Here is a 23,164-nt window from a genome sequence, read left to right on the forward strand (position 1 = left end):
TCTGTGGGCAGAAGTTACCTGTAAAGAGCACCAAGATGCAGTGTGAAAGGCAGCAGCTATCACCTGCCAGCAGGCTTTGTGTAGCTGTGCACTCAACGCCCAGGATTTCCCTTTTGTAGGAAAGGCAGTCTAGTTCCTGCTAGGAGAATCTTCTCGATTAACTTGCTGTCATTGGGCAACCTAATTTGCAGCTGTGTCAGCATTTTCTTGTAGAGCTGCTGTTATATGTTGAAGGAGGCAAGCAGAAAACTGGGATCCAGGTATTTCCAGTTTGTGGTTTTCCTACAGGGAGAGTGAAAATGATTGTCGATGTTGCATGCATGTATAGACAGGCACATTTAAAGCAGGACAAAAATATAGTCTGGGCTGATGGACCTCATTACTGCTTTTCCCTTAGAAAGCTTTCAGTCTTTTACTCTGCTGTGCAGGTGGAGAAACCAGGACATTGCATTTGTAGTTTGACCCTAGGGGAGCACAATGCTTTTGCCAGGAGTGGCAGGGAAGCGTTTTGTATTTATGCTGGACATTTGGGTTGGGGGAGTCAGGGGACAGGTCGCTGCATGGTGGCTGCTCAAAGGCTCAGGATTTCACTCACAGCAAGTGTCTGCTTTTGTACCTTTAGAACGGGGTGATTGCACAAAGAGCACTTGCGAAGTCTGTACTAGAGAGTGACTGAGGTGGTCTTGCTTCCAGTGCTGCTGATTGTAAACTTCAGCAGATGTCGTGCCCTGGGGCTGGAGAGCACTTGTATGTTTCAGCAGGTGGGGGGGTTGTTCCCTACCAGGAATGATGGAAATCCGTAACTCTGCCCAGTACTGCTTTCTATGAAATAGATCTTCAGTGTTGTTGGATCTTTACCTTTCCAGATGTATAAAGGGCTTTTCTGTGTGCCTTTCCTGGTCTTTTTGCCAAGAGATGCTCTTTCTGGGACCGTTTTAAGACATGGACGTTTAACTGTGAGAACTTTTAGTGTGTTGTTACATGGGCAGGAAATACGAGGGGCTCCATTAGCCACTGGTGTGGCAAAGCACTCTCCAGTTGCTTTAACTGATGAGTCATAAGCAATTTTGCTTGTTAGTTAACGCGCATTAGTAACAGGCTCTTGGCAGGCACTTCATGGGACTTCCCTGGCGTGAGTGAGAGGAGCTCGCTGGGAGCCTTCAGCCTCACACACAGGTCCAGGTGCAGCAGGAGCAGAGCAGCGCGTCGTGCGGGAGCAGTTGGGTGCCCAGCACAGCAGGAGCTGTCTTGGGTTGTGGGGGGGGGGGCACTGTGCTCACTGTTTCTTGGTGCCTGAAACACTCGAGCGAAAGTGTGACTTCTCCAGAAAAAGTCATCGGAGTGGTGTCTTTGCTCCCCAGGAGTGAGTGCTGTACCCTGGCTGGCTGTCCCTAATGGACCTCCCGTGGACCAAGGTTTTGATGCTGGCTGTGCTGCAGCGGTTCTTGCATTCATAGGTCGTCTTTTACTGCTCATGGCTAAATGGCCTACTTTGTGTCAGCGAGGAAGATGGCTCCAGTGCTGAGAGAAGGAAGTTCTGTTTGTTTTCTCCACCTGCTGCGGTTGGAGTGTTTCACCTCCAGCATGCATGAAGCGCTGCGCATCGACTGGCAAAGCTGTGTCTGGGGAGGTTCCTGCCGTGCATGGCCACTGTCTGTAGTGGTGGGTCAGGTGCGCCTTCAACGCCAGCCACAGGGGTGGAAAAGGGGCATACGGGTCTGGGCGCTGGTTCCTGCAGTTGCGCCAGAGCCTGGCTCTGCCCGTGCTCAGCACCAGTGGAGGTCAGCAGTCAAGTGCCTGCGTGTGGCTGTGGTTCACTCTCACAGCGTGGGCAAGGCTGAACTCAGAGCAGCGCCCTTGGGGTGCCAGTTTGTTAGTGTGGTTGCTTCAGCGATGGATGGAGATTGCAGACATGGAGAACCTGTGTCCTCAGCTTAAGAAGGTGAACATGGAAGCGGTGGGAGGCAGGAGACCTTTTACAAAGGGGCGGAGGTGCCATCTTGGCCATGTTTGTGGGTGCTGCGATGGGAGGGAGCAGGGATGCTTCCCTAGCTCTTCAGGAGCTAGTGCACCCTGTGCGTGCACAGGGCATGGCATTTCATTTAGGAGTGAGAGCTCATGGCTGTCACTTAGTGGCATAAATCAGCTGCCACGCTTGCCTGGGGACTTCCTTTTCCCTGTCTGCTGCTGGCTGCCCCCCTACCTCTGTCGCACTCCCCCTTCCCACAGCATCGTACTTTGCCTGTAGAGCTGGATCCCCTGTGGGGACCTGGTCCTGATCTGGGGACCGCTGACTGTACTTCACTGCCAAATAAACCCTGTTTCCAGTTCTCACAGCAACACGTCACAATTCCCTGGCTCTGTCTTTGCCCCATGTTGTCAATTGTCTCATTGCTTCTGCACCCAGTTTTCCCAGCCCTAAACTTGACCCTCAAGCCCTGGACTCCTGTGCATGTCTCACTGCTGGGCTTTCTCGTGGGGTGGATGGGTGCCACCAGGCCGGGCCCCTTGGGAGCAGCCGATGTGGGTGCTATGAGGTGTGCGCTGGGCTACAGCTGGGAGCCCCGGCCGTGCTCTGGGGGGAGGCTGGGGCTGCAGCTCTCCTTTGGCACTGAAGGATTGCTGTCCTCTGGCCTGGAGGTCACAGCCTGGGCTGAGCCCCTTGTGCTTCTCCATTCTTCCTCCTTTACCTTGGACCTACCCTGCCTACATCCTCTGTTAAACCCCACCATGGAAACCCATCGGATGCTCCAGTGATGCTGCAGCTGCTGCATCCCCAGGCACAATCCCTGTGGGACATCACCTCCCGGGGTCCGAGGCCACCTCCATCATCCTGTGCATCGCTGGTGCCAGGTGAGCGTTTAACAGCACGGGGCAGTTGAAAAGCGGAGCGGGCTGGAGGGCTGCACCGGGGCTGCGTGGCTGCGGGGTCTCTCCCTGGGCAGCCCGGCCCTGCGTGGCTCCCCTGGGGTGCTGGTGCCCTGGGAAGCATGTGGGCTTCTCCGCGCCTCTGCAGGTACCCGCGGCTGTGACAGCCTTTGGGTTACTATGGCAGTGTGGCTTCATCCCTGGAGATGCCATCACCAGTTGCAACTCTGATCCCTTTTGCAGACATATTTAAATCCCCACTCTTCCATTGAAACCAATCAGCCTGTTGAAGCCTCCGAATGCAGCATATTTATGAAACGGGCCTGCCTGTAAGAATGAGTTTCTTCTCACTCAAGAGGTGTAATACTGCTAATCGATATAATAGCTTAAACCCTCTTATTATGGCTCTGCTGAGAGCATCCGGAGTTTGACATTTGTATGCCACGCTTAACACTCCCTTTCTCCCCTGCTAGTTATTTTTGTCATTATTTTGGCGCCTTTGACAAAATTGCACTTTGCTCATCTGGAAAGCTCTCCCCCCTCTAAATCCTGCTTGCATTCAGCTTATCCTCAGCGCTGTGGCAAATAAAAGAGCTCTCTTGACTTAATTTCCAAACATCAAGATCCATTAAATCAAAGTGATGCTCTCTAGATCTTGCGGCTCTTGGCAGCCTATCCCTCCGTCCCCTGGCTCCCTGTGGGACATCTCCTGGGCTGGTCAGCTGGCAGGATTTTAGGTCACGTTTTAGGGCATTATTGAAGGTTTCCCCTTGTCTTGCCTGCACTATGGGAACTAGGTGATGTTCCCTTTCATGTCATCTCAAAGCTGTGGCTGGGACCATCCAGTGCCACCATCCCATGGGTGTGAAGGGGGGATGGTTGGCTGGGGCCAGCTGGGTCTGGGGCCAGCTCGTGCTGCCCTTCTGGCCTGCTCACATCACCTCCTGCTGTTCTTGGGGCTTCTCCGGCCCTTTGCTATTTGCTCGGCTGTTTGCCTGCACCCCTGCCCCTGTTCTTGTTGCCCGCTCAGCTGACGCGTGGAAGCTCCCGTCCTCCCCCAGCCCGTGCACGTGGTGGGGGGAGGTTTTGCAGAGGGAGCTGGAGGGCGGTCACAGGGAGGAGGGGCACGATGTGCAGGGCCAAACGCCTCGGACAGATCTGCCACCAGGAGTTCTCTAAAATCAGCTAACTTCCCAGTTTCTGTCCCCAGCTGGGGGCAGCTGGTCCCAGGGGAGGGAGAAGGTGGCTTTGGGGTTAGGTGGAATTGAGACTTGTAGAGCTTTTTGGGGTCCTGGGTAGGCAGCACCCCAGCTTGAGGATCTCACATGTCCCAGGCACTGGTGGGGTTTGGTCTGGGCTATCAAGCACAGAGCCACAACCAAAAATCTTGTCCTGCTGCCCTGGATTGTCCCGCCGCTCTGCTGTGCCCGCACATGCACATGCACACACGTGTGTGCACACGCACCCCCCTTCTCCACATCGGTTCAGCCTCATGCAGAGACGACGCCAACGCAGCTTGCAGGCTGTGCGGGGGGCGAGGGCCCTGTGCAATATCCTGCTTGGACACTTGGAGGCAAAACCGCATTTCTGGACAGTCGCTGGCAGGGCGCTGGGCTGTGCGGCCCGCGGCCGGGCTGCTGGCACAGCCGGGGGGCAGGGCGGGGGGCTCCTGCCGACCCTTCCTGGCTCTTCACTTGAGATTTGGGGCAGGAGGTGGCAGGGTGCCCTCAGCAGCATCACCTGCACCCTGCCAGCGGCACCCCAGCACCAAAAGCAGCAGTGGCCCATCAGCCAGGTGTCCCTCTCCTCTGGAAAGCATCTCCCAACGAGGTTTCCCACCATAAAATAATTTCTGTGTCTCTCTCCTGATCTGTGTTAAACTTCTAGAGATCGTCATTTTAATGCTGCGACAGGGTCGCTAGCTGCCAACTGTTAATGAAAACTGTTTTTTCCCCCCACCTTAATTTTCAGCTCCTTGTTTCCCCAGGGGTGAAGCACAGCCCCTGGAAGGCACCAGTCCCCTTTTCCAGTCCCTCGGCTGCTTTCCTGGGCACACAGCAGCCTGCCGGAGCCCGCAGCCCAGCCTTGGAGGAAGGTCTTCCTCGCCCAGTCCCTCCAGCTGAGGCCAGTGGTGCCACCGGGATTCGGCCCTGGGGATGCTGTGGGTGCCCAGGGGAGCAGCCAGAGGCAGCCGAGCTGCTCCCCGAGGTATCTGGGGGAGACGCGGTGCGGGAAAGGCCCGTGCGGGCGGGGCTGCCAGCAGAGGGCAGTGCCGCCGCGGATTTCAGCAGGTGTTAAACCGCAGCTGGTCCAGCAAGGCGGGGAGGATCTGGATGCTGGGACCGCAGCCCCCCTGGCCCTTTCAAGGTCCCTGAGCAGGCAGGTGGGCACCTTCTTGCTGGGACAGGCGGCTCAGGACTGCCCAGCACCTGCCCGTCCCACCTGCCCCCTGCCCACGCAGGGCCATCGTGGGCCATGGCCACTGGATCAGGGTGGGCCAACCCCTGGGTGATGCTGAATGTTCCGAATGCTTTCGAAGCTTGGGCCTTGCTGCTGGCCCGTTCCCCTGAGGGCAAGGCAGAGCAGTCGGGAGGCAACTTACGGCGCTCTTCAAACCCTCCGCAGAACAGGGAGAAACATGGGCTTTGGCTTTGTGTGGCTGCAAGCATCCTAACAGGGGGGTGTGCACCAGACAATGGCATCCTTCCAGCAGGCAGTGACAAATGCTGCTGCTCCCCTCGATACCGATGCCAGCTGGGGAGGTGAGGAGTGCTTGTGCTCACACAGGTGGGATGCGTGTGGGGCTGGTGGGAGCCGAGTTGCTTGTCAGCATGGTAGGGGAAGGGGAAAATCTGATTACAAGGCAAAATGCAGTGGGGTTACACCAAACACACGTGGCATGGAGCACTTTTGCACAAAAAACCCTAAAAAGCAGCAGCTGGATGTAATAGGGTGGAAGTAGGAACTTGAAGACTAGAATATCGTTACCATAACCAGGGAAGCCCCAGGGTGCCTGGATGGTTGCACGACGTATTCTTGTGGCTCATCTGATGGGCAGTAACGTGGCGGCTTGGCTGTGCAGGGATGTATCAGATCCTGCGAAAAAGTTAAATGCTCTTTTTCAAGTAACTGCACCTGCAGCTCGCCAGGTGTCCCTTGCTCAGCCTGGATCGCAGCGTCCTCTGCGGCTCCAGCGATCCCGCTCTCTCCCACCAAGGTATGCTGGAAAAGCAACTTGCGTTTTCCTGCTCTGGTCACCTCTGGAGGTGACAGAGTCACATCCAGTGACAGCAGCATTGGGTTCAGGGAGCATGGATGTTTTCTTCTGGACCGGTAAGGTTTTGGCAGCACAACCACCTCCATCCCTTGCAGGGCAGGCTGCAGCTCCCGGGCACCGACACGGGCACCCAGCCAGAGAAGCGGCACCTTCCCAGGGGCCACTGATGCTTTGGCATCCTTGCTTTGCCTTGCGCTGTTGCTTCATGAAGCAGCAGCACGCAGTGGTCTCTTTAGTCTCTATTAACAGAACAAGAGCTGGAGAAAATTTGCAGCCAGCTGAATGAGGAGGCGATCCGAGCCTGCAGCTAGAGAGCGATGCTGCTCTGGACACCGCAGAGGCGTTCATCATCCTGCAGCCGTTCCCTGCAGAAGCAGGGATCAGCTCAGCGGATCAGCTCTCTACGCTCACATCTTTTATTTCACCCTGCCAGGAAAGCTGCTGTTCCGAAGGCTGCCGTAAGCACAGCTTTGTCCCCAAACCAGGAGACCCCAGCTGTGCTCCTGCTTTGCATTTTCCAAGATTGCACTTCTTTGGCTTCCAGGGAAGAACTTTGCCTTGTTCTTCAAAAAAAAAAATCAGAACAAGGAGACCAGTTTAATCATAAATAAAATACACCCTGTTTTCATTATAAAGTGGACACCTCCTCTGGCATCAATTATGGAGAAAGTGTTACTGGCTCTGGTGTTTGGGGCTGGAATCGGAAGACTGCTCACTGGTATGAAAACAGCTGGGGTGAACTGTCCTCAGTCTTTTCCCTTGGCCGTCAAGGAGCAAAGCCCTGGGCAGGTCCCCACTGCCGAGCTCAGCCCCCTGCGGGGCTGAATGAACACGTGAGATCAGCTGCTGGTGAGACATGTCACCATTTATTAACGGCTCCTGTTTCGAAGGGAGTTGTTGGCAGGAACTTGGCTGATGGTTGCGTGGCTGCTGCCCTGAAGTCTCTGCAGTCTCACCTGGGGCCTCTCCTGGCCAGGGCCAGCAGCTTTTGGGGCACTTGGCCAAGGGTGTCCACGTTCCTCCTGTCCTTCCCCCATCAGCTTTATCACCTCCAAGGTGCAAGAGCCATTTGTGAGGCTGAGCCGTGCAATCCCTCCTTTGCAGAGCCATCCTCCAGCCTGAGCAGCTGCTCTTTGCCTCCCCAGCCTGTCAGGGTACCACACCAGGGCGATGCTCTGGGGTTTGGTGCAACCTTTCCCAGCTCCTGCGGTCACCCGTGCCAGGGAGGGTCAGGTCTCGGCTCTACCTGACCAGCAATGACATAGAGATAAAATTTTAAACGTGGTTATTTATTGCAGGGAAGTCACAGTCCAAAGCTTTTCTCTCCCACGCTGGCAATGGCAGTACAATTTATGCCCCCCAGAAGGCAGGAGGGCTATGAAGAGGCTGTGGTGCAAGCAGTCCCATGGTGCAAACTCTGGTCTGCGGAATAAATCCTGTGCAGGTACTTTATGAGCTGGGTGGATCCAGCTGCGATTTGGGGATGCAGGGAGCTTCTCCTGTCCCTCCTTGCCCTTCTGAGTAGGGAGCTTAACAAAGCCTGCTGTGCTGTGCCCCAGCGTGCCTTACTTTACATAACTGCCTGGCCTTCACCTCGGATGGGCTCGGGGCTGGGTTGTGGCTCTCGTGTTTCTAGTAAGAAAACCATCAGCTGATGTTTGATGGCAAAGGAGAGGAGCGGGCTTGTTGGCAAAGTGGATAAACTGGTAATAGGTGGGGAAACTGAGGTGCAGAGTGGCAGTGCTGCCGCGGGGGACAGGTTCTTGGGAAGCATGGCCACTGCTTTTGGCCAGGGCTGTCTTGTGCCGTGTCAGCATCCTGACCAGCAGCGTGTCCCTCTCGTGTCCATGGCATTGCCATTGCTCAGTTGACACCCCAGACCTTTCTCTCCTTCACCTCTGCTGGAAGATGAGAAAGTGGAAATTTGCCACATGGTTTCTCAATGACATGTTGGTGTAAGTGGAGCTATTACAGATGGAAATGAACAATTTTAAGCTGCAAATGTGAAACCCAGTGGCAACAGGATGCTCTTTGCCTCTGTGACACTTCCACTTTGGCAGAGGCTCATGCAGCCACGTGCCAGGTAGTGGGTCTGGCACATTGGGACTGAGCTCTTGGAGGTGTTGGGGTGCTGGGCCTGGAGGCATCACTGGATTAGGAAGATGTTTCTTTGCCTGGGGAGGGGTAAATCACTGTGTGCTGGCTCATGTGGAGCACTGGAGATAGTACATGCTGTGCTGAGCATCCCCAGAAGTAGGGGACCAGCTCCTGGGAGGGGAGCATCTCTGCTGCATGTCCCTGAGGATCTGTTGCAGTGATGAAGCTGTTCCCTCTGGGTATCTTCAAGGTGTCCCAGCCTTTGAGAACCTGTGTGCAGCCAGGGACAAGGAGGGATTGTTGGGCTGATGGTTGTGGCTGTGCTGGGGCTGTCTGCAGCCCCATAGACATGTAACTGTTTTTTTCCAGCTGTTGCCCCAAACAGCTCTTCTGCTGGGTCTGAGAGTCCCGTGAGTGGCAGCAGCGTGTGTCCATCCTGGTCCTTGCCTGCGTCTGTTCCTCGCTGACTGCAGAGGTGCAGAACAGAAACACTTGTAAGACTTCCACAGGGGCCTGCTGGCATTTTTGGGCACAGGGAGGAAACAAAAAGCTCCCCGCCCAGTCAGACATGCATGGAGGTAGGGTTTTGTGCTCATATCCCTGCGTGCAAGGACAGTAGGAGCATCCAGGATGTGTTTTTCCAGCCTCTGCATTAGCAGCCTGCTGCCTGCAGGCACGAGCTGGGGAGCAAGTGCTAAAGCTCCACGATAGGACACATGTTCCCAGCAGAAAATGCCAACACGTGTCCCGCAGACCAAGGAGGTGCTTGTGAGAGGATGTGTGGTGAGGGAAGGGGGGGCAGAGCCATCTGTCACTGCTTTCTAATTAACGCTGGGTTTGATATGATAATTGAATCTGACTTTTGCATTAATTTTTTGATAATTATTTACAAAAATGTTTTGGATAACTGTCATTGTGTTCTGCAAAAGTGATATCCCGTGGCCAGCTGGTGAGCAGTGAGTCTGAGTGTGATGATGGGCTCATCAGAGTGCTTGGCTGTGGGGCTGAAGCTGCCAGGGAGCAGGTGGTCCCAGGGCTACTGCATCAGCAGGGGCTTTTCGGGAAGCTCCACATCCCGCCGCCCTGCAGTGCTGGGATGGGGGTTGGGGTTGGCAGCAGCTCTCCGTCACCCCAGGCATCCTGGTGCCATGTGCTGGCATGTGCAGGGCTCGGGGAAGGAGGACCCATGGGGCACCCAAGCCTCTGGCAAGGGGGTGGGAGGGGTCCGGGGGTGCATCCTGGGGCTGCCTCAGGCAGTGCAGGGGCTGCAGGCGAGGTGGGGGGGTAATGCTGCTGGGGTCTAATGAGTGACCCAATTTTGCACATTCATTAACGAGCACAAGGGGCTGCTCCCACCGGAATTTCACAGCTCTGACCATGTCAGTGGGAGCTCCAGAGACTCACCCCCTCGGAAAGTCAAACCTGTGGCGGTGGTTGGGGTGGCGGCAGCCTGCGGCGCTCTCCGGTCTGGCTGTTGCTTTTCCCTTCCTTAGTATGAGGCAGGCGTGCGGATTAGCTTACACTGCTGAGCATATTAGAGGTTGCTGGTTTTCTGCACCAGTCGGCTCTGTGGCTGTACAATGTATAATTCACAATCAATTTACCTAAAGTTAAAATACAAAGGAGGGAGAGAAAAAGAAAAAAGAGGCTTTTCAGTTTAACAGCTGGTGATGCCTCATTAGCCACTGCTGTGGGCTATCAACGCACTTCACATCCGATATCTGACATTATTTCTTAGCCTCACTCAGTTCAGTTTCACCTCAATCCTGAGCAAATATTGACAAATCTCATATAATCCTGCCAGTACAGTACTGGAGAACTTTATTCTGTTTGCAGCACGCCTGGTACCGTCTATATACCCTGGACAGGAGCCAAGGACACAGGCACAAAGTTAAATCAGAAGAGCGAAAGGATGGGAGAGCAAAGAGGCTGTGTGCACGTGTGGCTTGCTGGGAGTGTTTTTTGGGGACTGGGGCTGCTCCTTCTCACGTGTTTGCCCAGCCTTGGGGCTGGCGGGGCTGGGTGGTTGCAGGCACATCCCCCTCCTGGGCATCCCCCTGTGCCCAGGGGCTCTGGTCCCTTGGTACTAGAATTGTAGAATCATTTTGGTTGGAAAAGACCTTTAAGATCATAGAGTCCAACTGCAAAATCCTTTGTGGCATGTCCAAGAGGAAAACTTCTCTGTAACATTCCAGGGACACAGGTGTGGTGTGTCTGCAGGGGACCAGGTGGAGACCTGCCACGTGGGGATGAGCCCCAGGCCAGAAGGGACAGCCCGTGTCCCAGGTCTGGAGCCTGCCTGGGGCTGAGCCATGCTGCGGTGAAGCGTGAGCAGAGGAAGCATCGCTCAGGTAGGCAAGTGGGAGAGTTTTGCTTTGATAATCCTGCTGGGACAGTTTCTAGTGTTCACTATAGGAGAGAGTGACAAATCTTCCCACACCCGCTGCTTTCATCACTCACCTGCAGTTTATTCTTCCCCACCAAACCATCTCTCAGTGAGGCTGGGGGGTGCTAAATCAGCTCCTTCTCGGCACCACGGCTCATGTTATTGCTTGGAAGGTTTGGGGTGCTTTTGTTTTAACAATCCATCAAAAAACAATTCTGGAACAGGGAGAGTAATGGGTGCGTTGGGATGAAGACCCAGTGAGCACTGCAGTTTTTCCTGGACACATGCTGTCAGGGTCCCCGTTGCTCCTGCGGTGGCTGGCGAGGAGCTGGGGATGGTCCTTGCTGGGGCTTGGTGAGCAGAGCAACGTTGTGGGTGTCAGCTGGCTCAAGTCTGTTGCCTTGAATTCCAGCTGAGGCAGGAGGAAGGTCCCTTTCTTCTGCTTATCCTTGTGGAAGTGGCTCAGTGTTCATGCTGAGCTGGTGTCTGGTTCAGCAAAGCCCGTAGCAAAGCAGCGTTCAGAATGTGCTGGGGCAGCACAGGGGATGCTGTGAATGCCTGAGTCCATTTTGGGGATTGCTCTGCACCCCGACAGGCTGCTCCCAATGGGCAGAGCTGGAGCAGCGCTCGGATCTTGGAGGCAAAATCCCAGCACGAGAAAGGGAAAGCCCTGCCCCAGCTCTGCTCATAGATCTGTTGTCCGCTGGGTGCTGCAGCAGCAAAGCTGGGCTCCCCTGGTTCCCATGGCAAAGCTGCTCCCCAGGGTACCACAGCAAAGCTGTGGGCCAGCGTGTCCCACCACAGCTGAAGGCTGTTCTGCAGGTGGAGCTGCCTTTGCAGCCCTGTGGCTCTGCAGGGGCTGCAATGGGGCAGGACCTGCCCCTGTCCCCACTTTGGGGTCTTGGCTGTGGTTTTGTCCCCTGGGCTGTTAATTCTCTGATCAGCTCGTCATACCCTGCCCAGTGCAGGAGCCTCCTCAGTCCCTGGGCTGGATGGGGCTGGGCTTTAGTGCTGGGCTAGCACATGGAGGGAGGGTGCTGCTGATGCCATCACAGGAGTGAAGCAGTGCCAGAGCGGGATGAGCCATGGGGAAGGGCAGCAAGATTTGGGGGACAGCAGTGCCCCAGGCTGAAACGCACCAGACCACAGCCAGTGCTTTTCATTTGTCAGCATTGCGAATGCTAAAATGGCCCATCTCCACCAAGAAATGTGCTTTTTATGCAGCCAGGCAACTGCATTTCTCGCCTACATCATCCACAGTGCCTTCCCCCTACCCAAACCCTGCTGCAGCGTGGACCCAGGGGACCAGTGCTGGGGCACTGAGGTGGATGTGCAGAGCTGGGAGTGATGGATGGATGGGTGCCTGGCAGGAGGATGGCAGTGGAAGAGAAAGCTGATTTCAATCGACTGGTTAATGATTTCATAAAGTCAGTGACTTGTTGGCAGCACCTGGCAGTTCATTTTTAACAGCAGAACTCCAGTGCTCAGCCCCAGAGCCAGCTGCCTCGGAAATCCAAAACTCCCAGTAAGCAGCTCTGGGGCTGGAAATAAGCTCGGTTTGGGTCCAGCTGTGCTCTTCCCTGCACCCTGCCCGCGCTCTGCCTGCTGCACCCCTGCCATCCCCCAGCCCTGATGGGGGAATCACGCTCTTCCATGCCCTATTAATCATAACCTGGGAGCCAGGTTAACCAAGGAACTGGGGACAAATGGAGTCTGTGGTTTGACTTGGGCATGGCATTAATTTTCTTTCTGGATTCACGCGCTTTTCCACCCTGCTTACCCGCAGCATGGGCTGGATCAGGCCCCTCAGCAGGAGGCAGCGGCAGGTGCTGTCGTCGTTTCCCCCCCGCCCCCAGGTTATTCCCTCCCCAGCCTTGTGCCCGGTCCTCCAATTAAGATGGATGATGTCTCTCATTGCTTATCTACAGCACACGTCTTGAAACACTTGTAATATAATTTAATCTTTTTCAAGTCCCACGGCGTTGTGTGGTGAAATGCTGGGTATTACCACTAATCTTACTGATCTCTGCTCATCCAATTGTCTGACTCCACGCCTCACCCCCACCCTCTCCCAGCCCCGCTCTCCAGCCCCAGATCCACAATCCGTGGTGGCTTGCAGCATGTGCAGAAAGGCTGACCCTGCAGCTGGGGTTTCATCTCCAGCTCTCATTCGAAACCTTCACCTTAAATACCTTTAAAGGCTCCCTCCAACCTGCCTGTGAACCTCTCCCCACCTTTCTGGGCATCCCTCCTTGTGACACCCCCTGCTCCTGCACCCCACAAAGCATCACAGCTTCTGCAGGTGAGTCTCACTCCTGGTGAGGTCCAAAAAAACAGGATAAAATAGTAATAAGGGCATCCTGCTTTGCACTAACTTTATAACTTATTTATGGGCACATGTGCAAAAAGCATTTCTGTATTTAATCAACTCGCTGCCAGCAGCCCGGCGGCAACGGGCTGTGTTGTTTGAGCAGCTTGGGCTCACGGTGCTGGAAACGTGGGGTTACAGCCGTGGCGAGAAGCTGGCCACAGAAGAAAAGTCTCTTCAGCGCGGCGGTGTGTGGTAATACATACTAATTAAGACAAATGTAATTACCCATGCTGCAACTCATGCTTAACAAATTAGAACCAAAACATGGCAAACATGACGAGAGAGGAAAAACATGCTCAGGGCTTTGAAAAGCGCAGAGCCCGGGCAGGGGCTCGGGCATCATCTCAAGTCAGTAACTCTCATCCAGAGTTCACCCAGGGTGCAGGGGATGGCTTTCCAGCTTCCTCTGCTGTCAGAAAGGCACTGCTGCAAGTTAAAGGGGCAAAAGAAGAAATTACAAAATATTAAAGGGGCAACAAGAACAACAAAAAAAGAAATGTGTTTATTTGGGTGTCAAGAACCTGGGGTGAAAAAATGGACCAGGTGACCCTGGTCCCTTGCAAGCAGTGAAAGACAGGGATGAGAAACACATGTTCTTATTAGCTGTGACACCCCTGTGTCTCCTCGGAGGCCACCCCTGGGGACAGCCAGCTCCCTGCGCTGGGGACAGCAGCAGCGAGTGCTCCCAGGGTGGCCGTGCTGGTTTGCTTCATGCCTCCTACTCATTTTCTTGTCGGTGGGTGGGTGCCTGCCACAGCATCGCTGCTTTACTGGGCAAGTCATCCAAGGAGTTTAATGCAGGCTGCATTAAAAATCTCATTGTCTTTATGCATGGCCATAAACTAATCAAGGAATGCTGAGCTCTTAGTAAAAATCCTGAGCTGGATCGTTTCAGAGTTCAGACTTTAATTTTAATCAGGCTTTAATGTTTATCAGATCATCTGATTTTTAGCAGATAAATCAGGCCTTAATTTTTATCAAATAGGAGCTGCTGGTGAAAGCTTAATGCTCTGATCGCAGGTGGGTGCTAGGGAGGACTGTGAGACTGAGCTGCTGAGCTTTCCTGCGGGACATGGCCGTGGGGATGGGTGGGTGCTCCTGCGCCAGCATAGCTGAGCCTGGTGCCCTGCCTGGGCACCCCTGCGCTGAGCCCGGTCCCTGCTGGCTGGCTCGCCTGATTCCCTGGCTTGGGCAAGGTGCTGTTGGTCTGCAGCCTGGTCTGCTGCAAGCGGCCTGAAGCAGAAGCCTGCTGGGAGGAGAAAGGGTTATGGAAACAATTGTCAATGAAATTGCTGTGCATTGTGTACGTGTTGGGAAGAGAAGCTGAGTATTTCTCACCTGTCTGGAAATGCCACAGGGGGCTTTGGAGCACAGAGCTGAGAATGAGCAAACTGGCCAGAGAGCTGGATGTTGCCCCAGAAGTGGATGTTGCCCATCGAGGCTCCTGCCCTCACGCGCTGTGAGCAGATGCTGGTGGCTGTGCTGGTCCTCTGCGAGGGCTCGGCGGGGCTGGCGGGGCTGCCTGGAGCCCCCCGTGCCCGGCTGCGCTGGGTAGGAGAGGGGCTGTGTTCGCCGTCTTGTGGTTTCCACTCACAGAGGGGTGTTCACAAGGGGGTGTTGGGAAGCAGGTGAATGAGCAAGACACGAAGAATTAAACCAAAAAAAATCTGCACAGCAGGTAGAGCTGCTGTCAAATGGTGTTCCCAAGGGAGATAATATCCCTTCCCCCTTAATTTCTTAGTAAATCCATTATGATTAATGCTATTACAGAGGAAACACCATTATTACAAATACATCGATGATGTCAGAACTGCAGAATTAATAACACTGGGTATTACTTAACTAATTAGCTGCTGTTTTCAATAGGACTTTTCCAGATGCGTTAAACCAAGCCTTACATTGCATTGTTCTCTGGGCTGTCTTCACTGCAAGGTGTTGAAATGAGAAGCGTCTCCTTTTTGGCCAAAAGCCATCTCCTTGTGGCACCATCATTCAGCTGGGCTGCCCGCTGGCTGGTGGCCCCTGTGGAAGCCCCAGGAAGCTGGTGGTGGAGAGTTTTGTGGTGTTGAAGACCATCAAGCAATCAAAGGAAGAAGTGGAATCAGGACCTGACATCTCCAGGTGGTCCTCAGCCCTCCAGGGGACCCAAGAGGCCACCGCAGCCCAGGGGGACATGGTCCAGCCTGGGGATGTGTTCATCCCTCCTTGCAGCCTCATGGCTTCAGGGTTCCTCTAAAGGATTTTCCAACCCGCCCCTTTTTTTTTTTTTTTTTTTTTTTTTTTTAACTGCTTTTCCCACCTGCTGCAGAAATGCAATTAGCAGGAGACCTCCTTAGCTGGGGGTTTGCTTTGCCCATTGCTGGTTGGCATTTCCATACTGGGAAAGCCTGGTAACTGGCTGGGCATCAAGCTTCCCAAGGGAGTGGCACCTGCTTAATGGACAAATAGGGTTTGAACAGGAGCTGGAAGGAGAAAGGTGGGTCAAAAGTGCTCAAAACACCGATGTTGTGCAGGTCAACAGGATCTTGGAGACCCTTTTCTCACCTTGGGAAAGCCATCTCCTGTTGTCAGGTAGACCTGGGAGCTGTGGGCAGCCTTAGCAATTATTCAGGACATCCCATTTCAAACTGGAGCAAAGGCCAGGCGGGGCTGAGGCCGTTGGCTGCTGTAGCAGGATGGGACTCACCTGGTCCGTTCCACGGTCGCGTCAACAGTCGTGTCTCACTCAGCATCATTGGGCAGCTTCTTGGCAATTGCTGTGTTATGGTAGTTTGACAGAGGTCTGCTGGGGACTGAAGGGCACATAAACCCCATGATGGTGGTCAGGGATGTTGGACAGACAGCTCAGGGGCTGTGTTTGGGCTGGAGAGGGTCACAGCTGCCTGGTCACTGCTGCCTGGAGCTGGTTGCCACCGTACCACCTCTGCCAGCCCTGGCCCTGCTCCCCAGGGACCGGGTCCCTCCCCTCCACAAGCATTGCTGCGCTGGGTGATGGAGTGGGCTCTTCCCCTCCTCCATCCCCCAGCCCCTGCTCCTCCTGACACAAATGGATCCTGATGCTGCTGGAAGGCTCCTTTCAGTGCCTTCAAATTAACACCTACTTAAAATTCAAATGCAAATAAATTTTTAATTTCCTTAATTAAAATTATTTCCTTGTTAGATCTGAATAATGGGATTTGAAGAAAAGAAGTAACGGGATGTGCCTGGCTGTGCTGGAGGTGACTGAGGCACTGGCGAGCAGCGCAGGAGCCCGGGAGCGGTGGGACCATGCCCCACGTGCTCGGGGAGCCAGAGTGAGCCAGAGCTCAGCATCCCTCACACCTCCAGTAAGTAAAATTCACCCCAGTGGCAGCTTAAAACGATATTGCAGCAGCCCCTGGATTTGCGGAGGCTGAAGAGGATGGATCGCTCCCACAGCCTCCCCTACAGCCCAGAGGAAGGTCCGGGGGGGCTGCTGGGGGGTTGGAGATGCTAAGGGGCTCATCTGTTCCCACTTGCACTGTGCGGGGACCACGGGAGCCAGGGGCCGGGGTGCGGAGCCGTGGGTGAACGTGGGGTAAGATGCTCCCTGGGCTGAACGATGCAGCCGGCGGCAGATGGGGGAGCTCCCCCCTGTGTGCTGCTTTGCTCCGAAATGCCTCTGCCCCCCATGCCTCTGGTTTTCTGGTTTGCAGGCTGGTGTCCTCAGCTTGGCCGTTGGGTTGGTGAGATGCAGGAGACCCCGTGTATCAGGGCTCTGGCGTGCACGTGACTCTGGTTAAAAAAAAAGGGAAAACTGATGATATAAAATGCTTTTAATCAGCTCTTGCTGCCCAGACACCCCTGGGTGCCTGGACTCATGGGTGGGAGGTGCCGTAGTAAAGAGACAGGTTAGATCCACTCTGGTCTGATGGGAAGCCTATTGAGTGAAAGCACAGATGTTCAGACTCGATCTCTGGAATGTCCCTGCTGCTCTGTCTGTGTGTCCCCTATCTGCTCCCAGTGTCTCCCTAGCATTGTACTGTCTTTAGAAGCTTCTAATGTATTTTTTCAAATTAGTAATAATTTATCTGTTAAAATGATGCAGATATCCATAAGTTATTCTTGAACAAGGTGAAGAGCCCCGTGTGTAACAGCTTCAGAGAATTTATTAGCTTGCATATTTGCACCTCGTGCAGCATGCTCGTTAGGTGCTGTACATGAAATGATTTATACAGATCACCGCCACTTGTACCAATCCAGCCTAGAATGATTCAACAGCAATTGCATAAATCATTTATTAATTATTACTGAGGTATTTATGCAGCAAATGGGTGCCTTCTTTTGAATTGTCAGCCTTTTTTTCACCAGCATTTGCTGCACTGACAAAAAATTTTTGAGTGTCTGATGTGTCCTGCTACCCGGAGGAGCTGACTGCAGGAGCAGCCAGACCTTTGCAGCCCCTTTCTGCCCCGCCGAGGTTTGGGCACGCAGCCCCTCGCTGCAGCCCCCAGCCTCACCACAGCGCATCTACGTGCTCCTTCAAATAACGAGCAGGTATCCTAATTAATCCTCATTTCCAGCAGCAGCCAAAATGAGCTGCACGATGAGCACAATGCCATTTGATGCAGATGAACCGTGCTTTGGTGGGAATTCAATTACACAATTTTTCCTCACTGAACATAATGCATTTTGACGATACAGTAGTTTCAGTGCTAATGAGATGCATTTTAACTGCTGTGAAGACTGTATTTCTCCCTGCACTTAGTACACAGGATCCACATTAATTACAGTTTCAGTGGAGAAAATCCCACAGAGTTACTACCTACATTTTACTCCTGGTAATAGCGGTTTCCTTGCATTGCCAGGAACATTATGGATTCACTTTTAAGCCACATTTTATACCAAACAACTTGATTGTGATAGCAGGGAGAAAACAACTCTGCTTTCCTTCAACTGCTCGGTCTGTGTTGTAAAAGGGTCATTTACAGCGGGGACATGAATCAGATGTGTTCGAGTCAGAACACCCTCAGAATAAAAGCATTTATGGAAGCTGTTTTAAGAGGGTTTTTGTAAGATGTACGAGACTCAAGGCCAAATTAAACCAGCAGCTTATGGGCCCCTGTAAAGACGCACAGGTCCTTCGCCCTGGGACGGGGGCTGTGGCTGCTGGAGCACATCCCTGCAAGGCAGCACCCAGCCCTGGAGCCAGTGTTTTATTCCAAGGACGCAGCGCATTTGCTCTTTGATTTGTTTTTGTGAGTTTTTGAACTCTCAAGCCTGGCAGCGCGGCGTTTCCCTGGTATTTCTCCTGCAGCAGCCGTACCTGGCGGCAGGTCCCAGCCTTGCTGTACGCCATGGCAAACCCCCCATGCTGCCTCCTTGGTGAAGCCGTGGGGTTTGCCCCCGCCTCTGGTCCGCTGGGGTGGGCAGGTGGCAGTGCCCGCGGGTGGGAGAAGGTGGCTGCTGGGGTGCAGCGGCATCGGGGAGCCGCTGGGCCGCATCCTGCTGGGGAGTGCAGCCTTGGGGCTGCTCATGCTCTGGAGCACTGGTCTTGGGTTTGTGACAGAGTGCTCACAGCCATTTCCCCTCCTCCTCTCTCAGCGGCTCGGGCTGAGACACTGAAGCAGACAGCTCGGAAGAGCCCCGCCGCTGCGAGCTGTGCAAAGCGTGTGCTTGACAAGGAGTTAGCAGCCAGAAGTACTGCAGAGATATTTAACAAAAGATTGACCAAATGTGTTGTAGCACATTGTATAAATCGCTCTGTGACCTTCATTAAACGCCAGCACCTCATCTGTTAATAGCTGGAAATCATCTGTAGCCTTCTATAATGCATCTCGGCAATTGTCGTGTAAGAAAGAAAAACAATTACTTCTGTTAATTATTCATCTTTATTTAAGTATTTATACATCTCCCTTCATCAAAAGTTCCCCTCCCTCTCGGCGCAGGGGGAGGCTGAGCCCACCTGTGCTGCTCACCAGGCTGTGGACCGGTACTAAGGCAGGGGACAAATAAAAGGTCGTTCGTCAGCCCAGCGAGGCAATTAGCAATTAGCCTCATACTTCTGTGGCCGGGGGTAATGGCTGAGCAAAGACGTATTTGCTGTCGAAACTCCTTGAATATTGGGTATGGTTAAAAATGTAATGCCATGCACAAAGTCTGACCTAGCTGCCGCCAGGAGCAGCTGTGCAGGAGGGGAGGCGCTGGGGTCCGTGGCTGGCTTGGTGGGCACGGACAGCAGAGGGGCTTGAAAAATGGGTTTGCTTGGAGCACTGGGGAGAGAGATGCCTGGTCTCTACACCAAGTGGAGTACATCTTGGGAAAAAGCAGCAAAAAGGATCTCATCCGACCTTTTCCTGAATTCCTTCAGAAATTAATGCTGCTTTTTTTCCAGAAAGGGCTCTTTTTTTATCTTTTCTGTTTTTTCCCCTTTTGATGCTGATAGCTAAAGCAAAACCAGGAGCTCACAGCTCTGCCATGCTCACGGCACAGGCTCCCTGTTTGCTGACAGCTCACACCAAGCGGTTGTTTAAGGGGAAACCATTTTTTCTAGTGTCCTCAGCACCTCAGGCGTGGTGGATGCTTTTGAAGACAATTGGGCAGGTGCTGAGACCTTGAAAATCTGAAGCCTTTTGAAAAATCCGAGCTGCGTGTCAGGCAGCCGTGCCCTGGCACCTGGCTCTGCTCTGTGCTTACGGAGATGGAGCCTGCAGTGCCGGTGAGCAGTACAAGCCTTTGCCGTGTGGGCCGCCCCACGTGCTTTCAAGTGGAAAACCAATGACAGGATTTAAAAAAATAGAGGCTCACTGTCCTTTTACTTTCTCTCTGGTGGTAAATGCACCCAAACTGTGGTTTTATGGTGTCATCTGAAGTGGCAGCAGCTGAAAACGTACGGATTTTGAGAATTGTAAAGCACAAGTCTCTAGGAATGCTGGGACTCCAAAAGCCAGGGCTTCCCAAAATGAGGAGACAGGAATAAAACCTGGGTGCTGGCCCTGCCATGAGTGCAGAGCATTACACAGCGCTACAGGATAGCTGGCTGCCCTCGGCTGCCCGCCTGCCCTCTTGTAACCCAGCAGCGGCAGGTGCCCAGACATGGGGAGCTGATGTAGGTGACCTGCCCGGGGACACTGGTGGCCACCCTGTCCACCCCAGCAAAGCCCCCAGGATCCCTTAGGCTGATCTCATTTGTTACCTGCTTGCTGGTTTTGCTCCCTGCAAAGAGAAATCTTAAAAATGTGGGAATAATTTTGCAGGTACTCTAAGGCAAATACTTTGTTTTTTTGCTTTAGCAAAGCTGTGGTTTAATCCCAGCCAGCGACTAAGCACCCGTCGGCTCCTCACTCACCCCCCCCACCCCCCAAAGTGTGATGGGGGAAGAGTCGGGAAAAAAGGTAAGACCTGGGGGTTCAGATAAGAATAGTTTAATAATGGAAATCAGGTAATAATGATAGTAACAACAACAAAAACCCCAACAATAATAACTGTAATGAAGAGGAGAGGGAGAGAGAGGCATAAAACCCAAGGGAATAACCCCAAGTGATGCACCGTGCAGCTGCTCCCTGCCGCTGGCCGATGCCCAGCCGGTCCCCGAGCAGTGACCGGCCCGTCCCAGCCAGCTCCCCCCGTTTCCATCCTGAGCATGATGCTCTGTGCAACGGGACATGCCTCTGGCCAGGCCGGGGCAGCTGTCCTGGCTCTGCTCCCTCCCGCTCTATGTGCCCCTGCTCGCGGGCAGAGTGTGGGAAACTGAAAACTCCGTTTAGAGTACGCAGGACATAGCAACTATCAAAACATCAGTGTGTTATCGACTTTGTTCTCATCCTAAATCCAGAACGCAGCACTGTACCAGCACAAAGAAGAAAATTATCTCAGCCAAAGCCAGGACAGGCAAGAATTAGCAGAGGATGGGAAGACGTTGCGCTCATCTGGATTTACCTGCCCTCTGAGCCTTCTTTCCTGGCGAGGTGTGACCGTTCCCACGTGGCAGCCGGGCTGCAGCAAGGTCGGGGTTGGCTCTGCGCACTCGTGATGGGTGAGGCTGTCCAGTGCCTTCACTGCAAGAGTGCTCGCTGCCCACCTGCTCCGTTAACTGCTCTTATCTTTTCCCACCACCTTGGTGAAACACTGCTGGATGAGTCAAGGATTGTTTTCTGTGCCAGAAACGCTATCTAAAACACCAGCTCCTTCTTTCCTCTTCCACCGACAACCGTTTCTTCGGTCAGCCCAGTGTCAGAGGCGGGAGCATGCCATCTTCCTTGGCCCTGGGATGGTGACATGCTGGTAGACCTTGTCCTCAGCTCCCCCGCTGCATCCCTTGCATCTTTGCACGGGGACAGTGGTCTGCCCCAGCAAAATGGGCATGGAGGCAGTCACAGCGGCTAAAGGGGTTTTGCAGATCATAGGTTAAAATTGAATGAAGGGGATCTCACTTCCGACATAAAAATATGGAAATAGGTAACAACAGTGGGGAAAAAACAGTAAAAAATGAATCGGGAGGAATTTACTTGAGGGTAGGGATTTTGCTGTTTCTTTAACTAAAGCTTGCTAGCGGGTTCAGATAGTTCACATCCTCCTTAAATCCTTGCCTTGGTAGACAGCTGTGAAGGTTTAATGGTAGTTAATTAAGTAATAGGAAGCCCTGGGCTGGGTAATTGAGGGAAAGGAGTTAAAATACATCAGAGGAGTGGTCATGGTGGAGCTTTTTGGCTTTCCTGAAGTTCTTGGGTGCAGGTGAGATTCTCCTTTCCAGGCAGGTGTGTTCACAGGAAAGGTTTTACTTAAAGATCTATTTGATTAACGGTACTAGAACCTCTGGAAAGGCTCCAGAAAACAGCCTGCTGTTTCTCGAGTGGGGAAAATTACTTTGCTGGTGATGCTCTGGCTAGCCTCTGGTGCTTGTGTGGCTGAGCTTGTGCTGATGCGCTAAGCTTACTTGTGTAGCCTTTGCTCGTGTCTCAACCCAGGCTCTACTTCCAGATAAGGCTCAGTGTCAGAACTTTCAAACTGGTTTGTTTTTTTTCCGTTTTGTTATTTTTTTTTATTTTTTTTTGTTCTATGAAACGTTGATAATCTTGTGGCTGTTGTTGTGAGTGATTGAAAACTTTCATGGAAATGCATCAGCTGGGGAAACCTTTAATGGGGCATTTGCCCTGGCCAAGGATGGGGAGGGTGCGGTGGAGGCTGATCACTGTCTAGTGCCCAGCTGTGGGCAGGGCTGGGGACAGTCCCACTGCGTGATCTCCCTTTGGGTGCTGCTGAGTAGAAGCCAGCAGGGTTTTTTAGTTTGGGCAAACAGCTGGTTGCCTGTGACTGGGTCAGGAGTTTGGTCCTGCTGCAGGTGAAGGTAAGGATGAAGAGCAGTTACTCACCTGTGGACACAAAGTTTGTGAGGTCAAGTCCAGCCCTATGTCCTAAGTCATCCTAGGATGCTCTACTCCCTTCCGCCTTTCTCCCCTCCCAGATGTAGGTCTTCTTCAGGGTCCTTGCTGCAAAGAAACGGCAGCCATCTGTTCAGCCTGCGTGAACTTTTATGTTAATTCTCATTTCCAGGCCTTCTGCAGTAACGATCTCAGCTGGGAAGAGAGAGAGCACCTTGCAAATGCCATATGCCCAGAGTTGTTCCATTGTAGTCTCCCAGAAGCACTAAAATCTCGTAAGCAACCTGGTTTAACATGATTACCAGCCCCGTTTCATTCACCAAAGGAGAACGAATAGTTTACATCTATTTCAGAGAAGCAGCCGTGATTTTGATACTTTTTGTGAGATTAATTGAACTGTGACAAGCTTTTTGGTTCACCAGCTCCAAAGCTCTGGCCGTAGAAATTCTTCCTTTTCTCCTACTTGAAAGCAGTTGGGAATTTATTCTGTAGGCATGTTGGGATAATGTGTGTTTCTGTGCCTCTGTATATGGATGGCCAATAGGGAGCAGTCCGTCTTCATGTAACTTTAAAAAACTTGGAGAATCCAAATGCACAGCCCTGCACTTGGGGACTTCAGGTAGATTTGTGACCCTCTTTAGAGGAGCTGAGGTTATAAAATAGTAACTGGAATTCAGGGGGACATAAATATCATATTTTCATCTGTGGCAGTTGTAACATTGCTTGCCTGTTGTTCATGTTATTTAGAGGGAATATGGACCCATTTGGCTTATTTAATCAATCTGAAAGTTGCAAGATGGGATGGAGAAAATAGTTCTGATAACACA

The sequence above is a fragment of the Falco naumanni genome, chromosome 10, assembly GCF_017639655.2.
Source record: "Falco naumanni isolate bFalNau1 chromosome 10, bFalNau1.pat, whole genome shotgun sequence".
Lineage (NCBI taxonomy): Eukaryota > Metazoa > Chordata > Aves > Falconiformes > Falconidae > Falco > Falco naumanni.